Genomic DNA, 26,943 nt, shown 5'->3' on the forward strand with positions numbered 1-26,943 from the left:
GTGCATTTGCACTCAACAATGTCTTATCAAATTATTTCCTGGTATGACTCATTGTCTAGAAGGAAAGTAGTGATTTGCACAAAAGCGAGCAGCAAGAATAATATGTGTTGTTCAAGTGCATCTATTCAAGGAGTTAGGCATTTCAATTGCAACACGCCGGATACACAGCTTTTCCTCCTTTCGCGTCTGCGACGTTCGCCATGACTGGCTCAATGCAGGATAGCGATCTACTTGTAAAGCTTTATTACAAGAATGATGACTGTGCACACGTCGCTCTGCAAAAGTTCCGGGCACTGAAGTGTTTGAAAAAAGGCGTTGGTCCGATGACTGCCATGGGTCTGGAGGAAATGATTCGGAAATTCGGAAAGACGGGTTCTTTTTGTGTGCAATCTGGTAAAGAAAGGAAAGAAATTGATTTGACGTCAGTGGAATCGATGGCCACAGCAATGCAGGAGGAGACGAGTGGTGGTGTGCAAACGTGTAGTGCACGGAGAATTGCCCGAAAACTGGACATATCCGTGAACACGGCGCGTAAAATTCTACGAAACATCATTCTTTGCTATCCATTCAAAATACCTATGTGCATGAGTTGCTTCCTGTTGACCTGTCAGCAAGCGAGACCTTTGCTTTAGAATTCCTTGCTCGCATGGAAGTGGACAATGATTTTCAGTGGAAGATTTCTTGTCAGACGAAGCCCACTTCCATCTGACAGGAATGTCAATACTCAGAATTGTCGAATATGGGCAACGGAGCCGGCCGTGGTGGCCACGCGGTTAAAGGCGCTACAGTCTGGAACCGCGCGACCGCTACGGTCGCAGGTTCGAATCCTGCCTCGGGCATGGATGTGTGTGATGTCCTTAGGTTAGTTAGGTTTAAGTAGTTCTAAGTTCTAGGGGACTGATGACCACAGATGTTAAGTCCCATAGTGCTCAGAGCCAGCCATGGGCAACGGAAAATCCACACGTAAATCAGCCAGAACCACTTCATTGAAAAGAACGATGTGTGGTTCGAGTTTACGGCATCACTCATCATAGGGCCATATTTTTTCTAAGGGACAGGTGCTTCCGGTCCTGTTACCTGTACCGTCACTGGTAAGCGCTATGAGTGTCTTTTGCGTAAGCCCGTCATTCCAGCTCTCCAACAGCGTGGATGTATGGATGGAATCATTTTTATGCAAGAAGGTGCACCTCCCCACATTGCAAATCCAGTTAAGCAACTGCTGAAGCGCCATTTCGGAAATGCTAGAATTATCAGTCGCCATTTCCCTTCAGCCTGTCTGAGTCGATCACCTGATCTTAATCCATGTGACTTCTGGCTGTGGGACCGTCTGACAGATGTTGTGCTCAGTGTTCAGATTGCAAACTCAGCTGCACTGAGGGCACGCATTGTGCAACACATTCTGATCGTGACCCCGGAGACACTTCGATCAGTTGTGGAACATGCTGTTTTTCGATTGCAACTTGCTGCAGAAAAAGGTGAAGAGCATATTGCCCATGTTTTGCACCAGTCACACGGAAATTAATTAAACGATTTGATTTTGATTGCTCCTTTTTATGCAATTTTTGGCCTCAGGACAATTAAAACCGATTTTTCCCATCTGATCTGATATTCCCTTGCCGTGGTGGATGGGCTTACGTAACTAAATTGATTAGGTTATTTATTTTTGGATCTATTAATGATTTAAAATCTTTGACTTTCGATTCAAATTTTGAAATTAATATGTTATCAATTTTTGGCTCTGATGACTGAAAATCCTTTATGAGTTTATTTCCAAAAATGTCCATTTGATAGAGTCAAAAATTCATGAAACTTGTAATTATCTGACAGCGATTTTAACGCAAATAGACGTAAATGACCACATATTATTTCATAAAAATTTTGTATTCTCGCAGCATTATAGTACAGAACTTTTTTCCCAAACAATTAGCTAGTTTAATTGGTATATTACCACCAAATGAAGCAAAAACAAATTTTATATCTTTATTCTTATAATAACAAATCCATTGTGATCTGATGTATGTAAATTAACTATATCAGATTCGTATTCTCTAGGATTTGTTAATCCATCAATCGAAAAAAACGCCACGAAAGTGTGATTTATAATTGTTTCCTTTCTTGAAATTTTTTTCTAGATCCTGCACATTTCTTTTCCATTGCTTCATTATGTCTTTTGTGTTCTGCTAATCCTGCTTCAGGTTTATTCTTGTTTATTAGTGCATTTGCAATTGTTGCAGATCCACCAGCAAGTGAACCAATATTTGCTAGATATGGTAATGCAGCTAATAGTAATGGAAGAAATCCACCTTCATGTTGCATTAACTGACCATCTTCTTTTTTGTTAGATATTCAATAATTTTTTCACAATAGGAATACCTAGTTTAATGAGTAAATTACCATCAGGTTTTCTCTACATTTATTTTTCGTTCATCAGTTAAAAATTGTTCAATACTATTTAATTTATCTTTATTCAATTTAAATTTAATTGATTTTTGTTTAGTCTTGCCACTAGGTAGCAGGATATGATTGATTGAAAAGTTATTAATATTTTTTACATTTCCCAACCAATGTCACTGACACCTAAGCACATACCTAATTTTCTCTTTCCATAAGTAATGACTGTAACTGCAGTGACTGCAACTTTTTCTCCTGTTACAACACTTGCATACATTCTTTCTTTTGCAGCTAACTGAAGTTCTTTATCAGCTTCATGTCTTTTTTCTAAATCTTTATGATGGTGATAGATAATGTCATGTTGTTTGCAAGCTTCATCTAATGGATTAATTCCTTGGTCTGTATGTGCTAATATTTCTTCTAGCTTAGTGAAAGGTGCACAAAATGTGTGTCCTGGTACATGCATTTATAGCATTGGTACCTTACTTAAAACCAAATTGGCTAATCCTTTACCGTGTTTTTCACTTTTCCAAAATGTGTGAGAAACATTATTCAAAATTCTGATCAAATATGGAATTCCTTTTGGATTGCTGACAACGAAAATACTAAATTTATTCAACGACATTTGCATTATTCCCGCTTATACATTATGATAATTCTTATTTCCAGCTCATTCTTCTCCATGAATTACAGCTAATCTCTCAGTTAATTGACAGACATAATTCATCCAGACATATTCGATTGGTTTTTCTGGATATTTTTTACCAAGCCCTTATCAACCCTTTCTTCTTCACTTTGTAATGAATCATCTGAATTTTTTGTCTCAGTGCTGGAAAAAGTAATGAAAAATTTCCTTTATCAAATATCTGTATTTATTTCCTCTACTGGTTTTTATTTTATTTGAATTATTATCAGAATATGATGTGACTGAATAGTATAATATATCTGCATAATTTGATAAATCAGAACCTGTAAATAATGTATTTGTGTCTTCCATAGTTATCTGTCTTTTAGTTAAAAGATTCGTTATCTATCTGTACCTTCATATGTCCCATCGCCAGTAGTTAATCTATCTCCATAAAATATTACTGGTAATTTGCCAACGAATTTAAATGAACCAACAGGTCTTAATCCAAAAACTCTATCTTCACTATGATTAATGTATTCTAAGATTCTTTGACTTACATTTATTTTTGTAACATTTTTATCCTTTTTCCTCTCTCTTTTCTCCATACTTCATTAATGGATCCTCTATTTCTGATTCACTTAAAATATAGTCACTATGTGGACTCTCATATTCTTTAATTCGTGGTATGTCATTAAATTCTTATAACTGATAATGAGAAGAAGGAACCATTTCCAGAATGAGATTTTCACTCTGCAGCAAAGTGTGCACTGATATGAAACTTCCTGGCAGATTAAAAGTGTGTGCCGGGCCAAGACCCGGACTCGACAGGTAGGAGACAAGGTACTGGCAGAAGTAAATCTGTGAGGATTGGGCGAGAGTCGTGCTTGCGTAGCTCAGTTGGTAGAGCACTTGCCCGCAAAAGGCAAAGATCCCGAGTCGAGTCTCGGCGCAGCACACAATTTTAATCTACCAGGAAGCTTCAAGGAACCATTTGCTTCTCATCTTCTCTGTTTTCTTCAATAGCTTTCTAAACATTATCACCTAATCTTTCAATACCTTGTTTAACTCTTTCAACTGCCTCGATAATCAGTTAATCTTCTTTCCTTACACTTTTCATACTCTGTTCTTCGTTGTTTCTTTATTTTTTAAACTCTTCTTTTAAATGTTATTTTATTCTTCTATTTCGCCTAGCTTTTTTCACAACTTCTTCGCCATATTTCGTGAACATTTAATGGAGATGAAGAAACATTAATGAAACATTTTTAATGTTTATATTTAATGTTTATGTTTATGTTTAACATTTATGTTGTTATGAAATGTATTTCATTTCTGAACTTACCTTTGTTCACTTTTCTAGTCATGTATATCCAAATTGATCATTCCATAATTTACTATACATTACTTTAAGATCATCAAACTTTAAATCGCCACCAACTAACGCATCATAAATCTGATTTATCTGACTAATTGTTTCAGTATTTCTGAATATTTCTAAGCTAAATAAAACGATATAGTCCTTCATGTCTTCCTCTGGTAAAATATTCTCTAACTATGTCTTTATTTTCAAGAATGAAGTCATCAAATACTACTACTGAATTTTCTCGACATTGACCTAAAGGAATAATTTCATCCTTATTTTCAATAATAGTAGAAATTTTTGTTGCATGTATCTTAAATTTTTTCACATCTTTACTATAAATTATCGATATTTTGGTTGATCTAAACTTTTAGAATAAATGTACAACTGATTAATTTTATTCAAATTCAACCATCCAGATGCTAGAATATAATTATCGACCATTAATGTTGTGTTTACACAACCACTTGGTCCTATGATTGCACATTGAATAGAATTTGGTAAAAGTATACCATTTTTTAATTTTTGATTTCTTTTCAGGAATTCTTATTTATGGTTTCCAATCTGTATTAATTTAATTAAATAAATTTTTATTAGTAAATGAGCAGATTATTTCAACTGTGTGACACATCATCTATTCTCAAAAAAAGATTGACTGTACCTGTATGAGAAAGCCTTAGTAATGTTGCACTGGTTGGTTCTTATTCAACTTTTTAAACTCCAAATATTACACTGAAAAATATTAAATTATATTGTGATGAAGAAACAATAGAAATTCCAACTGGTCACTATAGTTTGAAAAATTTATTCATTCGAAAAAGCCTAATATTCAGATTAAAGCAGATGAAATTTTAAATATAGTTGTCACTGAGACTGAGGTTAACTCATATATGGATATATAATATAGTTCTGGAAGTGTGCTTGGACTTAGTAACCAAATTTTCGAAGCTAAAGAAAAGACTGTTGCTAATGATGTTACTAAAATTATTCCATTTGAAGTAATAAATATAAATTTTAATTTGGCTGATGGGATGTTTGTAAAGGATACTGAACATTTGCATCAAGAACAAAAAAGGTCTAATGAACTTATATTTTCATTCAAGAGACCATTTATTCAGTCACACAATGTTACAGGGACTACCAGGGAACATACGACTGAAATGCGTCCGGCGAAGTGGGCTGGACCAATATAGCACCATCACGTAGCAGCCACATAACCCTGCCAATATCAATGGCACTTCTTCCAGCAGGGAAGGCAAAGCCATCTGCAAGAAAGCCCAATAGTTCCAGCCTGTTAGGCAACGTGGAAGAAAGACTGATCCAAAAATACGGTCGCTAATTATCCCGGGCCACACATTTCGGCTGATGATCCGCCGTCACCACACCATGTGACTTCTGCATACTGTCCCACAGACGACTCTTATGAAAGTTGAAGATACCATTCCACATAAAGGTGGCCTCATCTGAGAACAGGATCGATGACAGAAATCCCAGAATCGTTGTTGCCTGTTGAAGAAAGTGAAAAAACTGCTCCCGATGTGAAAAGTAGGCAAGGGTAGTAACAAATGTCATGGAGAATGTTCCACACGGTCGTCTGTCTTACTCTGTACTGGTGGACCATCTCTCTGGTACTGATACGGCGTTCGCCTTCCACAGTGTTAATCACATTTTCCTCCAAGTCTTGTGCCCGAACATTTCGGATACGTCCTTCATGATTTCCTGCTTCATGTAACTACCCTCTCTCAGACACTCGGCGAAACACTGTTGCAAATATTGAATGCTGTTGTTGTCGACGGGGACAGGTCTCCTGATACAACCTTGATGTCCGCCACCCGTTGCCATTTGCCATTCCGTAAGTAAACACCATGTCGGCAAGCTCTCGATTCGAATTTGGAATCATTGGGTGCTACTACACGTGTTAATACACGTTTTACAGTGTTACTACACGGAAATGACATGTCATAATTTCCTCTCTACAAGAGTAATTCTGGGCCAGTTTTATTTTAAGGCAATATCTTTCAAACGGTAATTATTGGCTGTTACCAAGATGGTTGTGACAGTTAGATATGGTTTGAAGAAGAAGAGAAGGGAGGTAGCTGGCAGTTTGCCAGCCAGGTGATGGTAACGAAACAGATCTGAAGAGTTTCTTGAGAATACGCTTATAAGATGAACATAGCCTTTCGCAGGAATGGATTCATGAGTTGGTAACACAAAATAGTGGCTAACCCGACAGTTTGTTGCTTCTCACTGCTGCCTATTTGATCTTTGACTTGTCTCAACCGTACAGTGGTGGTCTTGATAACATTTTGTAATTTTTATTTTACGGTTGATCACATGTGAAATCTTATATTGAACGCTAGTGCTCTCTCCCCACCCGATTTCTATGCTTAATACTAAATTTCTTGTGTGCTTATAAATCTTAAATGCAGAATACACTTGGACTAATGTGTCAAATTTGGGTCGTCTCATTATTATAACTGCAGTTTGGACCTTCCTGTTAGCCCACATCGCCGCAAAAAGCTTTGATTAATCGATGTTCAAATTGACTATCTGATTCACGCCTGCCATTAGGTTCGAGTCAGAAGCTTCCTAGGCCAGACAGTACACCATCACCTTCCTTGGGTTTAACTCAGCAGGCAAAGTTCATCACCACGAAAGTAATAGCCGTGTTTGAAACGCCATTTTGTGAAAACAAATTATAGTATCGTAATTTTCTAACATTTATGCCGCTGCCACGCCTAATCCCCTTATCGATTATGAGTGTTTATTATGAGTGCAATCTAGTTAAAATTAATTATTGGCCGGCCGTGGTGGCCGACCGGTGCTAGGCGCTTCAGTCCGGAACCGCGCGACTGCTACGGTCGCGGGTTTGAATCCTGCCTCGGGAATGAATGTGTGTGGCGTCCTTAGGTTTGTTAGGTTTAAGTAGTTCTAAGTTCTGGGGGACTGATGACCTCAGATGTTGAGTCCCATAGTGCTCAGAGCCATAATTAATTATTAATAGCCCACAACCTTGCTTGACGATATTCCAGTCACTATTAGGTATTGACAGGGGGTTATGCCGGAACATTTCAAGGTATTGATAAATAAAATGTTATTGTAGCTATACGTCGTTTGCGGAAAGGAAATTATTCAAGACACATTTGTATGCCGCAAGTGTTCATGCTCCGAGAAGAATAATGTTATGTATGAAGAAATACTGGCAATTCAGGTTCTCAACTCCGCTCGTACTAAAAATTATTCAAGCTTTCGTGGTATATTGTTGCCGTCCTTCTCCCTCTGGATGTGTTGCAATAACACCATGCCCAATATTTCCTCTTCCGACGTTTCACTTCACCGAGTCTTAGGTTACGTGACATTTCTTGTAAAACTGGTGGAGTACCCAATGTTATCTGGAACGCAATTCAGTTGTTTGATCTTGCTACCGAGGTGCTGGGTTCGCACATTCTTTACTTGTGTTATGAGCGTTTTAATCATACCCGTTGCTGTTTCCGGTCATGATTTGAAAGTTTGTGCCGGTATCTGTCCATGTTTCTCGACTTTCGATAACTTATGTGTCCGAGGTTCTCACTGTTCCTTGTAATCAGTATATCTAAAAAAAAGAAAACCGAAGATGCCATCAGCGTACCTGTACATCTATGGTTTACAAGCTGCCAAACCCAGTGCCGACTTTCGAAATGCTCCATGAAGAAACTGGGTACCACTGGGCTCCGTTGGCTACCCTTGGCAACGGCTTCCAGGTGTTCGTAGAAATCGTCATTCCATATTTTATACTAGCTTATGGTGAGACATGCACGGGACAGCTTGGTGATGTTCTGTGGGAAAACAGAGCTGATACGGTCCAGAGAGTCACTGAGCGACACTTTGATAAACAAAGAAAGAACATAAAAACTGACCAGAATGTCAACTGGTCTGAGGTTTAGTTTCTTAAAGTTCTCGATGATATGTCCACAAGCTTTTCTGTATGGATTGGTCTTTCTGAAAACAGAAGCAGAGGGGTCAAATGCTTCACCAGTTTATACGTCCACTGTCCGTACATCCATATTGTTATTGTGTCAACGGCGGTGCTGAGATAAACTGGTTTCTCTCAGATCACCATCGTTAAGTAGCGTTGGGTGCGGCCAGTACTTGGATGGGTAACCGCGTAGCCTCGCTGTAGACAATTTTCAACTTGCGTTTGCGGCAGAGAAATTGTGAGGGGTGGAGGCGTGAAGTTCTTGACCACCAGTCCTTGCACCAACGCCCTGGATTCTTTTCCAAATCTCTCCACGGTGTTTCATGAAGTGGTGGCCCGGGATACTGTTAAAGTTTGTCCATTAGTCGGACAGGGATGTCAAACTCGGCGGCTCCATTGGCGGTATGCGAGAGGTGTAGGGTAAGTGCTGGCAATGGGTTTCAGGCCCAACAGTAAAAGCTGACTACCGTGTCATCCTCAGCTGATACGTGTCAGTGGATGTGTATAAAGAGGGGCATTTGGTCAGCACACTGCCCTCCCAACCGTTATCAGCTTTCGTGATCAGAGCCGCCACTTATCAGTCAAGTAGCTCCACAACTGGCCTGAGAAGGGCTGAGTGCATCCTGCTTCCCAACAGCACCCGACAGACCTGGGCAGTTAACCACCCAGGTGCTAGCCAAACCTGATAGGGCCTCGCTTCTGCATGGACCTATGAATGCAGCTAACGACCTTGTTCTAATCGTCTCGATGCATGCTGGCACTGAGTCGATGGAAAATTTGAAAAAGTTGATCATCAGTTCTTGACATGTCTTTCCGTGTTGCACTCATTCACTCATGAATAGAAGGCTCGCTCGATCCAGTTGTAGACACTACTTGCCTGGGAGGTGGTGAGTAGGCGCTTAGATTTCAGGAAGTGTGGTGTGGTTCTTTCATCCCACCATAGTGATAGAGTGGATATGGAGGACATAAAACGGGCTACCTTCTTCCATATTTGATCAAGACATTGGTACACCTCTGAGAGCTCTTCCCCATAGAGGCAGAGTACAAAATGTATGACGCTTTCGTAGCCACTTGCTGTTGGTTTTCGTCTTCGGATCTTCGTTCGAAGTTTGTTTAATGATTTATTCGACATTTCGCTAACTTAAGTGCCTGAAATACTCAAAGATTCACTCTCTATTGCTAGCGGGGGATTGGGTCGAGTCCGTGGTTGAAGGTTGTATGCACTCTCCCTTGTAACGACCACGTGGGGCGTTTCCGTGTCGTTATAGTTATAGCTTTTGCTATATAGTGGTAACTGTCAGTCTTTGCAGCGCGGAGTCAGGGTCCTTTTATCATGAGACTTTGCAGTTTCTGGTTGAAACTATTGCAATAGGTGTCTAGGATGATGTGATGTTGGATTTTGAGGGAACTTGGCCACAATTTAGATGGCTGCTTCTAGTTGAAGGGCGATATTTGTGAAAATGTGCTCTTTCTGTTCGTGAAACAGAAATGAAACTGTGTTCCATTCAGCTCTTCTATGCGCAGTTTTAAATCAAATTTGACGTGATATGCAAGCAGGATATCTAAACCAAATACGACGTCGTAGCTGCTGCCAACTGTTGGGAGAACTTGTACAATGGGGGCTATTTCCCTGCACTTGGAATCCCAGCTTACCAGAATAAAGTGAACGAACATTATCCCACCCACACCACTTAGCCTCCAGCGTGGTGAATGTATTATACCTGATTAAGCAGGTCCTTACTTGCCACAGATAACTGTGATCCTGTGTCTAATAAAAACTTGACAATTTTCTTCTCACGTAGCTGGGTAACTACACTCCTGGAAATTGAAATAAGAACACCGTGAATTCATTGTCCCAGGAAGGGGAAACTTTATTGACACATTCCTGGGGTCAGATACATCACATGATCACACTGACAGAACCACAGGCACATAGACACTGGCAACAGAGCATGCACAATGTCGGCACTAGTACAGTGTATATCCACCTTTCGCAGCAATGCAGGCTCCTATTCTCCCATGGAGACGATCGTAGAGATGCTGGATGTAGTCCTGTGGAACGGCTTGCCATGCCATTTCCACCTGGCGCCTCAGTTGGACCAGCGTTCGTGCTGGACATGCAGACCGCGTGAGACGACGCTTCATCCAGTCCCAAACATGCTCAATGGGGGACAGATCCGGAGATCTTGCTGGCCAGGGTAGTTGACTTACACCTTCTAGAGCACGTTGGGTGGCACAGGATACATGCGGACGTGCATTGTCCTGTTGGAACAGCAAGTTCCCCTGCCGGTCTAGGAATGGTAGAACGATGGGTTCGATGACGGTTTGGATGTACCGTGCACTATTCAGTGTCCCCTCGACGATCACCAGTGGTGTACGGCCAGTGTAGGAGATCGCTCCCCACACCATGATGCCGGGTGTTGGCCCTGTGTGCCTCGGTCGTATGCAGTCCTGATTGTGGCGCTCACCTGCACGGCGCCAAACACGCATACGACCATCATTGGCACCAAGGCAGAAGCGACTCTCATCGCTGAAGACGATACGTCTCCATTCGTCCCTCCATTCACGCCTGTCGCGACACCACTGGAGGCGGGCTGCACGATGTTGGGGCGTGAGCGGAAGACGGCCTAACGGTGTGCGGGACCGTAGCCCAGCTTCATGGAGACGGTTGCGAATGGTCCTCGCCGATACCCCAGGAGCAACAGTGTCCCTAATTTGCTGGGAAGTGGCGGTGCGGTCCCCTACGGCACTGCGTAGGATCCTACGGTCTTGGCGTGCATCCGTGCGTCGCTGCGGTCCGGTCCCAGGTCGACGGGCACGTGCACCTTCCGCCGACCACTGGCGATAACATCGATGTACTGTGGAGACCTCACGCCCCACGTGTTGAGCAATTCGGTGGTACGTCCACCCGGCCTCCCGCATGCCCACTATACGCCCTCGCTCAAAGTCCGTCAACTGCACATACGGTTCACGTCCACGCTGTCGCGGCATGCTACCAGTGTTAAAGACTGCGATGGAGCTCCGTATGCGACGGCAAACTGGCTGACACTGACGGCGGCGGTGCACAAATGCCGCGCAGCTAGCGCCATTCGACGGCCAACACCGCGGTTCCTGGTTTGTCCGCTGTGCCGTGCGTGTGATCATTGCTTGTACAGCCCTCTCGCAGTGTCCGGAGCAAGTATGGTGGGTCTGAGACACCGGTGTCTATGTGTTCTATTTTCCATTTCCAGGAGTGTAGATGGAAAAAAGTCTGACGCTGATTCCGCACAGGGGTGTCCCATGCAAACCATTATTGGGCCTCATGTGCAATTGCCACATCAAGCCCCCTAACTCGTTTAACGCAGGAGTATGAAGATCACACTGCGACCAACGTACCTGTTGCTGTACACGTTTGTGTGTACCTGCTGTGAGTTCCCAGACCGTTTACACGCTTGATATTGTTGTTTGCTGCAGTTACGCTTAATATGATCTGGACGACCACATTTAAAACATACAACGTCTGTATTGAATATCCCTTTTTACCCGTATGTATATATGTTTTAAACTGGGGACTTAGAAATGACGGAGAGACTTCGTCCCACCGTAGTCCTCAGTGGTTCACAACCCTAAAACAGGCCACAGTAGTCCACCCACGCCACCACCGCCCCACGCCGTACCCAGGGTTATTGTGCAGTATGGCCCCAAGTGGACCCCACCCCCACCCCACCCCTCAGGAATGTCTCATAGCAGACGAGTGTTATCCCAAATGTTCGCGTGGTAGCATATTTATGGTGTACACTTACATGGAAATGGTGTCTGCACATCAATCGCCGACAAAATGTAACTGAGGTGGAATAAAGGGAACTAGACCGCACTGGCCGAGGTAGATGGAAAACTGCCTGAAAAACCACCCGCAGTCTGGCCGCCACTCCGGACCTCGACACAGATCTGTTGGGTGGATTCGTGCCAGGGACCGGCATGCCCTCCCACTCAGGAGGCAGCGCATTAGACTGCGTGGCTAGCATGGTTTTTCCTGCAGTTTTCTGACTGCATTAATTTCAACTAATGCTGCCACGTGTGTACTTCGTGTAAAATACTTCGGGCCTTCCATGCGTACCCTGTGACGTATCCAGTGGTAAACCACGCAAAAAACTGATCAAGTGTTCCCTGCAGATCTTATGCCTTATTGACATTATGACCTGTTCATGTGTGCTGACGCTAATTTTGCTACTGCTGTTTATAAAATTTTGCGCTATTCCATTAAGCTACTGACGGCAGGTGTTTGATGCAAACCCTAAAACAAAAGAAAAGAAGAAAACAACCCAGGAATTGTCAAAATGTGACGGAAATCGTTAGATGTGATGTAGGTGTTCATACATACAAAAGATTCCAACTTCAGAAAAATTGGATGATTTATTCAAGAGAAAGATCTTCACAAAATCAGCAAGTCAATAACGTGTTAGTCCGCCTCTGACCCTTATGCATGCAGTTATTCAGCTTGGCATTGATTGATAGAGTTGTTGGTTGTGCGTCTGAGGGATATTCTGGATCGTCAGAATACGGAGATTGTTGTATCCCCAACCGGTATTGCTCCCAACGTTCTCAGCTGGAGAGAGATCCGGCAACCATGCTGGCCAAGGTAGGGCTTGCCAAGCACGAAGGCAAGCAGGGAACTTTCGCCGTGACCAGACGGTCATTATCTTGTTAAAATGTAATTTCAGGATGGCTTGCCATGACGGATGTAGAATGTCATCGACGTACCACTGTGCTGTAAGGGCACCGAGGATGGCAACCAAAGGGGTCTTGCTATGATATGAAATGCACCCCAGATCACTTCTCCTGGGTGTCGAGCCATATGGTGGGTGACACTCAGGTTAGTATCCCACTGGTGTCCGCAGCATCTACAGACACATCTTCCGCCTAGAATCTCATTGACTTGAGTAGAATTGTCTTCAGTGATGAGTCCCGCTTCAAACTGAGTCCTGAAGACCAGCGAAGACTTGTCTGGAGACTACCCAGACAGTTGTGGGGTACCATCCTTCCTCATACGGCCCAACAAACAGAAATGATGGTCTTGGATGCCATTTCTTCCATGGCGGGACCAGTTCGTTTGTCATCTATGACACCCTTACAGCACAGCGGTACTTGGACGATATTGTACGCCCCATTCTCAGTTTACGTATGGATAATGTCCGCACGCACACTGCTAGAGTTTCTACTGCTTGTCCTCATGTTTGCCAAACCCTGCGTTGACCAACAAGGTCGCCGGATCTCTCTCCAATTGAGTACGTTGGGAGAGTTATGGATATACCTTTCAAACATATGGGTATCTTGACGTTTTAACACATCAATTGGACAGAATTGTGCACTATATCCCTCACAAGGACAGCCAACAACTGTATCAATCAATGCCAACGCGTTATTAACTTCCTCAGTTTGTGAAGCTCTTTCCCCTGAACAAATCATTCAGCACTTCTGACGTTACAATCATTTGTTTGCATATACATGTACATAACATTTGCCAATTTCCGTCGCATTCGAATCATTCTTTCGTGGCGCATTGTTTTCTTTGTTCTTCCTTTATTTCCTTAGAGTGTATTTTCATCCTATATCTTTCTACTAACCCTTTTCTTAAGTCGTTGAGCAACTGTGCAGCCCTTAGTTACTCACGGCACATTACTTATTCCCTGGTATACCCAGTTAATATCAGTTTATCTACGCTTAAAATTGTTCATTATTCCGATTTTCCAATTTGGCGGCTGTATCCAAATTATCAATATCTTCGCCTGATCTAGCGGAAAGTTTGGATACCAACGAAGTGGTGTTGATATCAAAGACAGGTGCACTAGGATGTAACCAATCTCTTCTTTTCTCCCTTAGTTTATTCATTGCTGAAAGCGTTTCTAAGTTATCTGCGTGTAAGTGAGATACCTGGACCAGCAGATGCTGAATAACTTTCTGAAAGGAACCTGTTTAGACATCTCGCTCACTTACTGCTACTACAGGTACACATTATATCCAAAATTACAAGGAAGAAGAAAGGACAGGAAAAACTACGAAACAGGGTCAAGGAAATTCTAAAGCCGATACTTACTCATATTGTTCAGTGAAGGCCCCTGATAAAGTTCTATTGCAGTCTTCCATGGGCTGTCCATCTTCACCTTTAGTAGCTTGTTGACATCAAATGTAATGGATGTCTGGGATAGCTTGGTGTGGGCAGTTATGGATGTGAGCGCAGCAGAATAAAGCTGCTCGCAGATAGACCAAACACCCTTTACTGTCGTTGAACCTTGTTGACTTGTGGATGGAAGGGCTAAAACGTATTACAAAATAGGCGAATGAAAAATTAAATAGAAAATTATTTTTAAGTAAGGGGGGTGTTAGCCCTTCGAAAACTTTTTACACTTTCGCCTTTAGCCAGCCCTGTGATGGAAATTTAATACATTTTCTTATTCCATTTAAAATAAACGATAGCGCTAACATTATTTGTGCTTCAGTCTTTTCCTGAAATTATAAAAATACTCCAGAAAAGTAAAGTTTTTCCAAATGTGAAAACATGTTCCAAGATACAACATGATCATGGAACTAGCAACAAAATATTCTATTCAGATTGTTTCAATCGGGAAAATACTGTCTGTAGAGTATTTATGTGGTGTGAGTACTATAAAACCTTCAGTACACACACCATCAGATTATTGGACTGGTCGCTCTAACGAAGTAGGCGAGTGTCAGCAATATGTCTCGTGGTCTTATCGTGGCGTGTTTATCTTCTGCCATTAGGTCAGACGATAGAAATGCCACTTGCACGCTTAGAGTAGCAGCTTGACGGTGACCCACATTAAACAGAAATTGATTAATTTTCAAACACATTTATTAAAATAATAACAAGCATAAAAATTACTTAACTTGGTTCTGGATGCTATTTACAATTGACAATCTGAAGTTCCTTTGGTATTGGTACGTTAATCTTATTCTCACATATATCTCTGATACTTGACAAAAGTGTCTATACATTTATCCTCATGGCTATGTACATTAATATGGTAGTCTTATTAGGCGCAGACTGAAACTTGACTATAGACTGGTACAGACAAATTTAGACTGGTACAGACTAATGCAGACTGGTACGGACTGCTGCAGAGAAATGCAGACTGACTAATCAGAGGTCTGTACACTCGTTATAATACCTCGTGCGTTCATGTATCACTGCACGAGTGTGATACGCGAGGAGCAAAGGTTCTACGTTAGCAGTAATCTCTTTGGCTGCGTTACATATTAATACGCGGATCAGCGGAAGCAGAATTTGGTCCGTCTCTATGGCAGCGCCATCTCGTAGTGCGGAGACGGACGAGCACTGCGCCTGCACTGTTGTGCTTAGTGGGGCGCTCTCCAGTGGGAAAGTTGTGTACGCGCTGACTACGCGGAACCATGTACACAACAATTTAGTAGTCTACATGGTATACTAATTATTTACTACACACTAACAATCAGTAAGTGAAAACAGAATAAGTAGAAGTATTACTAAAAATTAGTTAGGAGTCAAATACTTTTTGCAGTAGAAGCTATTCAAAGTTTCCATTTTCTAGACAGATACAGTTTTTGATACAGTAAGAAATTTAGTTCATTTGCCAATATCATATGTTCCATGTTAGCAAACTTTCTGTTTCAAGGTGCAAGATGGTGCATGGCCGACGAAGCATGGCTTAAGAGTTCACTGTTACATAACCGGTTTTAAAAACATAGAATTTTACTGGTCATAAAATTCGGCAACTGAAAAATACACAGAAGTTTCCAAATTGCTTTAATATATTATACAGAACATAAATGTGTAGAAAATGCTTACAAATGGTAACAAAACAGAATCCCACGTCTCACGACAACAAAAAGATGCATAACCAGAATTGATCTAGGATACTCCTCAAACAAAATTAACAAATTATTCAACATAACCGACATCGCCTTAGCATATCACAACACATACAGCCTCAAACACAAAATCCTCAAAGGCAGCTTGAAAATTTCCATATACAACAATATTGGTGCTTACAAAATGTCGTGTTTACATGCCACAAATTCTACATGAGACAAACCAGTAGAAACTTCAACATTGGATGTAATGGGCACCCAGAGGGAATGAAAATAACCTACCGACATTTCTTCAACGCCTACAAACAGAAAAATACGACGTAAACCCATAAATGAAGCACTAGGGGTCCTCTACAAAAATATTACGCAAAAGGGAACAATTATAAACATCATTGAGGATATAGAGATATATATTCACATGCACACAGCAACCCCACAAATTTACTAAATGAACAAACCGACCTAAAGCACAAAATACATACAAGATTCTATTCACATTACATGGCAAGAAAAATAAATAAGAGACCCTACGTATCCATAACAGTGATAAGAACACGAAGAGTATACAATAAAAACGTAGCGCTAAAAACATCACAAATCAGAGACAATAACCAAATCATTACGAAAAATAAATAATATAACATGAAAACTTCAACCAAAACGAAAACAAATTCCAGAAAAGAAACATAATTAGAACCAAATCTATAAAAATAATAAATGAACAACTAAATTTCCATAAATCACTTACTCACAGTGGTAACTCTGTAACATGTGATATCGGTGATACACTGCCATGCAAACTGTCAAGAGAAAAATAGCATACATGAAAACCGTCTAAAGTCAGATATACGTCTCCAACGTACATCTAAGGAGAAACTAATAATTCTCAAAAAAAGGGCACAATGCTTATGTATTTACAGAGCATCTGATGATGGCAAAATTCTGAAATTGGTTCATCGTGAATGATATACAAAACAAAAACTATTTAAAGAGCAGTGGTGTAGTTCGCTGATGTTCGTAATAACCATGTCATTAGAGAGCATATATCGCACTGCGTGACTAACCTCCCCCCCCCCCCCCAAAAAAAAAAAAAAGAAACAATGGAGCAAGTGTGAAGCTTCTTATGGCGGTCTATAATACGCTTTCTTTTATGTGATTCTAAATTCGGTCACTAGGCTGAAATATCGACCAGGATGCATCATGTATGCCTTGGTACACCATCCTAAAGGTACAATACTTTCCCCTGTATAAGACGATAGCATGTGGCATGGGGTGTATTAATCAAAAACCAGAGTTTGTCAAGGCAATGTGTGTTGAATGTTATCGATATATTCTTAGCGACTCTTTCATTTAACTCATATGTATTAAAACATGTTTTGTGTGAAACTAAGTGTCTATCCTATCATCCTATCCCTCCTTCCTGTCAGAGTCCTCCACATTTTCTTTCCCCACCGATTTTTCCAGAGAATCCATTCATTTCTTGTAAGTCCATCCGATCTTCATCAACATTACATAACACCACGTCTCAAACGCTTTACGGTTTTTCGGCAGTACATGGTTCGCTTTCATACAAAGCTGCACTCCATACATTCTACACTCTCAGAAACTTCTTCTTCAAACTTAGCCCTACGTTTGTTACTAGTAGATTTCTAGTAGGAAATCTCCGTTGGCCTGTGATAATTTTTTAAATACTCTTTGCTTCGTCTGTCATGACAAATTTTTCTTCCAAGTTAACAGAATTCTTTCATTTCATCCACTTCGTGATAATAAACTTTGATTTTAAGTTTTCCTTCAACTTCATTGCTGCCACTCGTCGTTACTTTCGTCTATCCTTGGTTTACTTTGGATACATACTCTGTGCGCAGCAGACTATACATTCCCGTCAACCGGACGTGTGGTTCTTCCTCATAACACTGGGGACAGAAGCATCATCAACAAATCTTATCACTGGTATCCTTTTACTCTGAATTTCAATAACATTCCTGAATTTTTCATTTTATTCCATCAGTACTTCTTCGGTGTACAGGTTCTACAACATGGACCAAAGAGTATGTCCCTGTTTTAAACCTATTCGAATTCGAGCACTTCATTCTTGGCATTCCCTCTTGGTTTTTGTACACGGTCCAGTCACATGCATGAATGGGGCAATCGCCTATGTTCCACCTCAAATTGTAGTAACCACTCACAGATGGCATGTGGCAGCACTAGCAGTGGGGGGTATGTAAAGCATGTTCGGGATACGCGGCAAACAGTGCGGTCGTGGGAATGAAGCAATTTATCTGATGTCCAAAAGGGCATTATCATTGGTTTTCGGATCACGGGTGAAAGCATTCCCGAAACTTCTAAGTCTGTAAACTGTTCCCGTGCCGCTGTGGTTAAAGTACACCATGCATGGCAAAAAGGTGTTCTCCAAAACCAGCCCCAACGCAGTTACGGAGCTCCACATACCATGGATGACAGGGTTATCTACGGTTGTGGAGATGGGTACGGGCCAGTACACAGTGTGTTCCAGTTCCATTAAGAATATGGCTATGAAAAATAAAAGTCGTAAGTTATGTTCACAAAATCAGTGTATTTGTTCAAAACAGTCTTTCCCTGAACGAAAACATGGCTGAAATCGTTTTAAAAATATTTTGAAATGCTCACTGTAGCCGGGTTCCCGGGTTCAATTCCTGGCGGGGTCAGGGATTTTCTCTGCCTCGTGATGACTGGGTGTTGTCTGATTTCCTTAGGTTAGTTAGGTTTAAGTAGTTCTAAGTTCTAGGGGACTGATGACCATAGCCGGCCGTGGTGGTCTAGCGGTTCTGGCGCTGCAGTCCGGAACCGCGGGACTGCTACGGTCGCAGGTTCGAATCCTGCCTCGGGCATGGGTGTGTGTGATGTCGTTAGGTTAGTTAGGTTTAAGTAGTTCTAAGTTCTAGGGGACTTATGACCTAACATGTTGAGTCCCATAATGCTCAGAGCCATTTGAACCATTTGAACTGATGACCATAGATGTTAAGTCCCATAGTGCTCAGAGCCATTTGAACCATTTTGAACTCACTGTAGTCCTTCTTTGGAACAGCAATTAGTATTGCAGTACAATTTTCTTGGATGTGCTCAATTCCGTCATAACAGTGCCCTTCCATTGCCATCTTCCATTTGAAGATCAACCAGAAGTTTGTGACTGGCCGAGCAGTTCTAGGCGCCACAGTCTGGAACCGTGAGACCGCTATGATTGCACGTTCGAATCCTGCTTCTGGCATGGATGTGTGTCATGTCCTTAGGTCAGTTAGGTTTAAGTAGTCTAAGTTCTACGGGACTGATGACCTCAGAAGTCTCATTCTCCTTCTGAATCTTCTGCTGCTGCTGCGGTAAGGCATGGCTGTGTGTTACGTGCGGCTGCCTCGAGTCGAATGAGCAAACGGAGATCTCACGAGCGAGACTGGGCCCCCACTGGGTGTAGCGGCTGATAAGAGCGGCCCGGCAGCCAATCAGCGCGCAGCGGAAGGGCGTCGCCGCACTGGAAGTACCCTTTCGCAGCGGATCGCGCTCTGTTAAAACTAGAGCGCGATCCTGCGTGGCAGCCTCGTCAACGACTAAGTCCTGTTCAAGGTCACCCGCCTTACGCAACAACATGGCGGCTACTCACACAGCCACGCTCAGAGCCATTTTTGAACCAGAATTTGGCGGGGCGAAATTCGGCGAACACAGCTGGTGATCCAAGACTGTGATCTATCTGCTGGCCTAAAACTCACCCATGATCATCAAGGCTGGGGTCGTGGAGGGGAGACCAGGTACCCGCTTCTCGGTATTTGGGATTAATTCAACGAATTCTCTCCCATAAACCAAAACTTAGCACAAAACCTGATATTCCCTCGCTGCTCCACCAACTGTTATATTCGTTGCCAGGACGCCATCTGTAGCGATGCTCTTTGACCTTCTACACGGCTGTTGTTGAAACTTCAAGGCTCGTAATGCCGCAACTCGCCCTCAGATAGCATTGCAGTTTGGAATTTCACAGAAGCAGTCCTAAGGAAACTGCGACACACTGTGTAGACGTGTAACTGATCAACAGGCCTCCGCAAACTGAAGATGAACAGATAGAGAAAGTGTTTGAGGATATTGAAAGGGTAATACAGCATGTAAATGGGGATGAAAATCTAATAGTCATGGGGGACTGACTGCAGTTGTAGGGGAAGAAGTAGAAGAAAAGGTTACAGGAGAATATGGGCTTGGGAGAAGGAATGAGAGAAGAGAAAAACTAATTGAGTTCTGTAACAAGTTTCAGCTAGTAATAGCGAATACCCTATTCAAGAACCTCAAGAGGAAGAGGTATACTTGCAAAAGGCTGGGAGATACGGGTAGATTTCTGTTAGATTACATCATAGACAGAGATTCCGAAGTCAGATACTGGATTGTAAGGCGTACCCAGGAGCAGATATAGACTCGGATCACAATATAGTAGTGATGAAGAGTAGGCCGAAGTTTGAGACATTAGAATCAATACGCAAAGAATTGGGATACGGAGTTACTAAGGAATGACGAGATACGCTTGAAGTTCTCCAAGGCTATAGATACAGCTATAAGGAATAGCTCAGTAATAAAGTAATAGGTCAGTAGTCAGTACAGTTGAAGAGGAATGGACATATATAAAAAGGGCCATCACAGAAGTTGGGAAGGAAAACACAGGTACAAAGAAGGTAACTGCGAAGAAACCATGGGTAACAAGAAATAGTTCAGTTGATTAGTGAAAGGAGGAAGTACAAAAATGTCACGGAAATCTCAGGAATATAGAATACAAGTTGCTGAGGAATGAAAGAAATAGGAAGTGCAGGGAAGCTAAGACGAAATGGCTGCAGGAAAAATGTGAAGACATCGAGAAAGAAATCATTCTAGGAAGGGCAGACTCAGCATACAGGAAAGTCAAAACAAGCATCAGTGACATTAAAAGCAAGGGTGGTAACATTAGGAGTGCAACGGGAGTTCCAGTGTTAAGTGCAGTGGAGAGAGCAGATAGGTGGAAAGAACACATTGAATGCCTTTATGAGGGGGAAGATTTGTCTGATGTGATAGAAGAAGAAACTGGAGTCGATTTAGAAAACATATAGGATCCAGTATTAGAATCAGATTTTAAAAGAGCTGTGGAGGACTTAAGGTCAGATAAGGTAGAAGGGATAGATAACATTCCATCACAATTTCTAAAATCACTGGGCCAAGTGGCAACAAAACGACTATTCACGTCGGTGTGTAGAATATATGAATCTGGCGACATACCATCTGAGTTTCGGTAAAGCATCATCGACACAATCCCGAAGACGGCAATAGCTGACAAGTGCGAGAATTATCGCACAGTCATCTCATCAGCTCATGCGTCCAAGTTGCTTACAAGAATAATATACAGAAGAATGGAAAAGGAAATTGAGGATGCGGCAGATGACTATCACTTTGGACTTAGGAAAAGTAAATGCACGAGAGAGGCAATTCTGACGTTGAGGTTAATAATGGAAGGTAGCCTAAAAAAGAATCAAGACACATTCATAGGATTTGTCGACCAGGAAAAAAGGTTTCGACAATGTAAAATGGTGCAAGATGTTCGAAATTCTGAGAAAAGTAGGGGTAAGCTATAGGGAGAAACCGATGTACAACAGCCAAGGGAGAATAATAAGAGTGGACGACCAATAACGAAGTGCTCGTATTAAAAAGGGAGTAAGTCTAGGTTGTAACCTTTCGCCTCTACTGTTCAATCTGTACATCGAGGAAGCAATGATGGAAACAAAAGAAAGGTTTAGGAGAGGAATTAAAAATCAAGGTAAAAGGGTATCAATGATACGATTCGCTGATGACATTGCTATCCTGTGTGAAAGTGAAAGATCTGCTGGACGGAATGAACAGTCTAATGAGTACACAGTATGGCTTGAGAGTAAATCGGAGAAAGACGAAGGTAGTGAGAAGCAGTAGAAATGAGAACAGCGAGAAACTTAATATCAGAATCGATGGTCACGAAGTAGATGAAGTTAAGGAATTCTGCTACCTAGGCAGTAAAATAACCAATGACGGACGAAGCAAGGAGGACATCAAAACCAGGCTAGCTATCGCAAAAAAGGCATTCCTGGCCAAGAGAAGTCCACTAATATCAAATATCGGCCTCAATTTGAGGAAGAAATTTCTGAGAATGTACGTGTGGAGTACAGCATTGTGTGGTAGTGAAACATAGACTGTGGGAAAACCGGAACAGACGAGAATCAAAGTATTTGAGATGTGGTTCTACAAACGAATGTTGAAAATTAAGTGAACTGATAAGGTAAGGAATGAGGAGGTTCTACGCAGAATCGAAGAGGAAAGGAATATGTGGAAAAAAACTGATAAGGAGGAGGGATAGGATGATGCATCTGTTAAGACATGAGGGAATGACTTCCAAGGTACTAGAGGGAGGTGTAGAGAGTAAAAGCTGTAGCGGAAGACAGAGGATGACACGCGTAAAGCTGAAATACTAAACACCTTTTTCCATAGCTGTTTCACAGAGGAAGACAGCACTGCAGTTCCTTCTCTAAATCCTCGCACAAACGAAAAAATGGCTGACATCGAAATAAGTGTCCAAGGAATAGAAAAGCAACTGAAATCACTCAACAGAGGAAAGTCCACTGGACCTGACGGGATACCAATTCGATTCTACACAGAGTACGCGAAAGAACTTGCCCCCCTTCTAACGGCCGTGTACCGCAAGTCTCTAGAGGAACGGAAGGTTACAAATGATTGGAAAAGAGCAAAGGTAGTACCAGTTTTCAAGAAGGGTCGTCGAGCAGATGCGCAAAACTATAGACCTACATCTCTGACGTCGATCTGTTGTAGAATTATAGAACATGTTTTTTGCTCGCGTATCATGTCGTTTCTGGAAACCCAGATCTACTCTGTAGGAATGAACATGGATTCCGGAAATAGCGATCGTGTGAGACCCAACTCGCTTTATTTGTTCATGAGACCCAGAAAATATTAGATACAGGCTCCCAGGTAGATGCCATTTTCCTTCACTTCCGGAAGGCGCTCGATACAGTTCCGCACTGTTGCCTGATAAACAAAATAAGAGCCTATGGAATATCAGACCAGCTGCGTGGCTGGATTGAAGAGTTTTTAGCAAACAGAACACAGCATGTTGTTATCAATGGAGAGACGTCTACAGACGTTAAAGTAACCTCTGGCGTGCCACAGGGGAGTGTTATCGGACCATTGATTTTCACAATATATATAAATGACCTAGTAGATAGTGTCGGAAGTTCCATGCGGCTTTTCGCGGATGATGCTGTAGTATACAGAAAAGTTGCAACATTAGAAAATTGCAGCGAAATGCAGGAAGATCTGCAGCGGATCGGCACTTGTTGCAGGGAGTGGCAACTGACCCTTAACATAGACAAATGTAATGTATTGCGAATACATAGAAAGAAGGATCCTTTATTGTATGATTATATCATAGCGGAACAAACACTGGAAGCACTTACTTCTGTAAAATATCTGGGAGTATGCGTGCGGAACGATTTGGAGTGGAATGAACATATAAAATTAATTGTTGGTAAGGCGTGTGCCAGGTTGAGATTCATTGGGAGAGTTCATAGAAAATGTAGTCCATCAACAAAGGAGGTGGTTTACAAAACACTCGTTCGACCCATACTTGAGTATTGCTCATCAGTATGGGATCCATACCAGGTCGGGTTGACGGAGGAGATAGAGAAGATCGGAAGATGAGCGGCGCGTTTCGTCACAGGGTTATTTGGTAAGCGTGATAGCGTTACGGAGATGTTTAGCAAACTCAAGTGGCAGACTCTGCAAGAGAGGCGCTCTGCATCGCGGTGTAGCTTGCTGTCCAGGTTTCGAGAGGGTGCGTTTCTGGATGAGGTATCGAATATATTGCTTCCCCCTACTTATACCTCCCGTGGAGATAACGAATGTAAAATTAGAGATTCGAGTGTGCACGGAGGCTTTCCGGCAGTCGTTCTTCCCGTGAACCATACGCGACTGGAACAGGAAAGGAAGGTAATGACAGTGGCACGTAAAGTGCCCTCCGCCACACACCGTTGAGTGGCTTGCGGGGTATGAATGTAGATGTAGACTGAAATACATTCAGCAAATAATTGAGCAGTTAGGTTGCGAGTGCTAGTCTGAGATGAAGTGGTTAGCACAGGAGAGAAAGTCGTGGCGGGCAGCATCAAACCAGTCAACAAAAGACTGATGACAAAAAAAGGCCACCCAGATGAAGTGAAGGGCTACCAACAAAGTCCCCTCAATAACCATACAGCGAATGTTTGTGTATATATGAGCATCAGTGAAAGGTGCCTGGTTCACGCTCCCCTGCTGACTGCCGGGGATTTGCACAGCAGTACCTCAACTGGACGTATAGTGAGCCGCGACAGATGTGATTTTGAGGTGGCTCTCCTTTTATTGGTCATCGGAAAGAAACGTCTGAAGACCCTGCAACAATTGTCGGAAGGGTCCAGGCTTGATGAGGGTGCGTTATGGTCTGGGAAGTTTTTTTGTGGGATACCTCGGGTGATCTTGTCATTCTAGAAGGCACAGTAAATCAACACAAGCATGCTTCTATCACTGGGCATCATGCCCACCCCCACATGCAGTTTATTTCTTCTTGACACGATGGCATCTACCAGCAGAGCGATGAGACGTGTCACACAACTCGCATTGTGCGTGCGTGATTAGAAGTGCGCCAGGATGAGTTTAGTGTACTCCTCTGGCCACCAAACTCCCCGGATTTAAACCGAATCGAGGCTCTGTGAGACCATCTAGATCGGGACGTTCGTGCTGTGGATTCACAGCCGAGAAACCTAGCGAAGCTGGCCAAGGCACTGGAGTCGGAGTGGCTCCACATCCCCGCCGATAACTTCCAGAACCTCAGTGGAGTCTCTTCCTGCACGTCTCAGAACCGGCGCCGCTGTAATAGGTAGCTCTTCAGGCTTTTGACAGGTGGTCACATTATGTCACTGGACGGTGGGTAGGCCGGCCGATGTGGCCGTGCGATTCTAGGCGCTTCAGTCTGGAACCGCGTGACCGCTACGGTCTCAGGCTCGAATCCTGCCTCGGGCATGGATGTGTGTGATGTCCTTAGGTTAGTTAGGTTTAAGTAGTTCTAAGTTCTAGGAGACTGATGACCTCAGATGTTAAGTCCCATAGTGCTCAGAGCCATTTGAATCATTTGACGGTGGGTATTATAGATCTTTTTCTTTAGTTTGTACCTATTTTCCTGAGGATTTGAAAGATGTTGCACCATTTTTTTTTCTAAATTGACAGATCGTACGAGACTGTCTTGATTTTTCCTATGCGTTGCTTTCATCATCAAAACTAGCGTAACACATACAGGGTGTTTCAAAAATGACCGGTATATTTGAAACGGCAATAAAAACTAAACGAGCAGCGATAGAAATACACCGTTTGTTGCAATATGCTTGGGACAACAGTACATTTTCAGGCAGACAAACTTTCGAAATTACAGTAGTTACAATTGTCAACAAGAGATGGCGCAGCGGTCTGGGAAACTCTATAGTACGATATTTTCCACGTATCCACCGTGCGTAGCAATAATATGGCGTAGTGTCTGAATGAAATTACCCGAAACCTTTGACAACGTGTCTGGCGGAATGGCTTCACATGCACATGAGATGTACTGCTTCAGCTGTTCAATTGTTTCTGGATTCTGGCGGTACACCTGGTCTTTCAAGTGTCCCCACAGAAAGAAGTCACAGGGGTTCATGTCTGGCGAATAGGGAGGCCAATCCACGCCGCTTCCTGTATGTTTCGGATAGCCCAAAGCAATCACACGATCATCGAAATATTCATTCAGGAAAATAAAGACGTCGGCTGTGCGATGTGGCCGGGCACCATCTTGCATAAACCACGAGGTGTTCGCAGTGTCGTCTAAGGTAGTTTGTACGGCCACAAATTCACGAAGAATGTCCAGATAGCGTGATGCAGTAATCGTTTCGGATCTAAAAAATGGGCCAATGATTCCTTTGGAAGAAATGGCAGCCCAGACCAGTACTTTTTGAGGATGCAGGGACGATGGGACTGCAACATGGGGCTTTTCGGTTCCCCATATGAGACAGTTCTGTTTATTCACGAAGCCGTCCAGGTAAAAATAAGCTTCGTCAGTAAACCAAATGCTGCCCACATGCATATCGCCGTCATCAATCCTGTGCACTATATCGTTAGCGAATGTCTCTCGTGCAGCAATGGTAGCGGCGCTGAGGGTTTGCCGCGTTTGAATTTTGTACGGATAGAGGTGTAAACTCTGGCGCATGAGACGATACGTGGACGTTGGCGTCATTTGGACCGCAGCTGCAACACGGCGAACGGAAACCCGAGGCCGCTGTCGGATCACCTGCTGCACTAGCTGCGCGTTGCCCTCTGTAGTTGCCGTACGCGGTCGCCCTACCTTTCCAGCACGTTCATCCGTCACGTTCCCAGTCCGTTGAAATTTTTCAAACAGATCCTTTATTGTATCGCTTTTCGGTCCTTTGGTTACATTAAACCTCCGTTGAAAACTTCGTCTTGTTGCAACAACACTGTGTTCTAGGCGGTGGAATTCCAACACCAGAAAAATCCTCTGTTCTAAGGAATAAACCATGTTGTCCACAGCACACTTGCACGTTGTGAACAGCACACACTTACAGCAGAAAGACGACGTACAGAATGGCGCACCCACAGACTGCGTTGTCTTCTATATCTTTCACATCACTTGCAGCGCCATCTGTTGTTGAAAATTGTAGCTACTGTAATTTCGAAAGT

The 26,943-nt window shown here is 42.6% G+C and overlaps 1 protein-coding gene across 1 annotated transcript in view; it reads left to right on the top strand.

The window, feature by feature from the left end:
- The window catches only part of LOC126095023 (dipeptidase 1-like), a 350,057-nt gene that overhangs the window by 107,463 nt on the left and 215,651 nt on the right, over positions 1-26,943 (top strand). The window lies entirely within an intron of this gene.

This window comes from Schistocerca cancellata, chromosome 8 (genome assembly GCF_023864275.1).
Source record: "Schistocerca cancellata isolate TAMUIC-IGC-003103 chromosome 8, iqSchCanc2.1, whole genome shotgun sequence".
In the NCBI taxonomy this organism is placed as follows: domain Eukaryota; kingdom Metazoa; phylum Arthropoda; class Insecta; order Orthoptera; family Acrididae; genus Schistocerca; species Schistocerca cancellata.